The sequence below is a fragment of the Trachymyrmex septentrionalis genome, unplaced genomic scaffold (genome assembly GCF_001594115.1).
Source record: "Trachymyrmex septentrionalis isolate Tsep2-gDNA-1 unplaced genomic scaffold, Tsep1.0 C3656535, whole genome shotgun sequence".
NCBI classification, from domain to species: Eukaryota; Metazoa; Arthropoda; class Insecta; order Hymenoptera; family Formicidae; genus Trachymyrmex; species Trachymyrmex septentrionalis.
The window spans coordinates 1-1664 of NW_017304070.1; the positions used below are offsets into that span (position 1 = coordinate 1).

Consider the following 1664-nt stretch of genomic DNA (forward strand, 5'->3'; position numbering starts at 1 on the left):
AGAGTGATAATAAAAGGTATAATGAAGTGGAATGAAAAGAATCGATTTAAGGTTGAGTTATTAATTGAGAATCCCCCTCAAATTCATATTACTAGTAGATTTCCGATATATGGAATAGTTGATATAAGATTAGTAATTACAGTAGCGCCTCAAAAAGATATTTGGCCCCAAGGGAGTACATATCCAAGAAATGCTGTTAGTATAGATAGTAAAAAAATAGATACTCCGGAAATTCAAGTATTAGTTAGATTGAAGGAGTTATAATAAATATTTCGCCTTATATGTGAATATATACAAATAAAGAATAAAGAGGCGCCATTTATATGGATATTATGAATAATTCATCCATTATTTACGTTTTGGATAATGTGAATAATTCTATTAAAGGCAGAATTAATATTAGGGCAATAATGCATTGATAAAAATAGGCCTCTGATAATTTGAATTATAAGAAAAAGTCCAAGAAGTGAGCCAAAATTTCATCAATATGAGATATTAGAGGGAGTTGGTAGATTTATGAGGGGTTTAATTATTTTATTCATATTTAAGTAAGAATAATAGATTTATTTTATTAATACGTGTGTGTGTAGTTAGTGTTGATAATTTATTTAAAATATGTTTATTTTTAAAAAGTAAATAATTTAATAAATATTTTAAAGTATTTAAAGATTTATTTTAAAAGTAAGGAGGATATAAAAAATTAAAAATTGAGTATAAAAATGTAGGATGATTTTGATTAGGTAGGGTATTAATAAAATAAGAATGTTTTAGTAAGAGTCATAGATGATAAAATTTAATTAATTTTTCGTAGTGGGGCATATTTGATTGAACAAATCTTAATAATTAAAAGTATAGCTAGCAATAAAAATATAATACAAATTAAGGTTAAGTTGGAGTGTGGATATTTATAAATAAGGTATATATTTTCAAAAATTTTTTTATTTATATTTAGAGGTAGATTATTATTATAAAGATAGGAGTTTCTAAAATAAAGATGGAAATATTTATTAGATGTAATTGTTGTTATAAATATATATATATTTATAAGTATGATTAATAATATAGGTAATTTTATTGTAAAGTTGTTTTTTATGTTAGAAATGAGACTGGTAAAGTATAAAAAGATAATAAGAAGTCCTCTAATTAGTGTTAAAAATATAATGATTGAATATATATAATTTTTTGATCAAAGAGATAATATAGTGAAAGTTAAAAGAGAATGAATAATTAATAAAATAATTATTGATCTAATATTAAAATAATTAGTTAAAATTATGAATATGATTAAAAATATTGTTGATAAAAAAATAATAAATATTATTTTAGATATTTTGTTCATAATGATATGTAATTAATTAATTTGTAGTTTGTAATTAATTAATTTGTAGTTAATTTAATAGTAATAGTATATATATAAAAATATAAATTTAATAAAAATTAGTAGTCAAGAAATAGTTTAATTAAGAATTTTAATTTTGGAGATTAAGAGTATATTTACTAGTATTTTTTTGAGAAAATTGTTTTAATAATAAAATTATATCCTTAATTTACAAAATTAATATTTTTAATTAAACTATAAAACATTATTTTTTTAGATATTATATTATATATATATATATTTTTTATGTCTTTAATATTAGTGATATTAATATATAAATATATAT

General features: G+C 19.4%; 1 pseudogene; it reads right to left on the bottom strand.

Annotated features, from left to right (window-relative positions):
* Positions 1-5: 5 nt before the first annotated feature.
* On the bottom strand, positions 6-587 carry LOC108749205 (annotated as a pseudogene).
* Between the last annotated feature and the right edge of the window lie 1077 nt (positions 588-1664).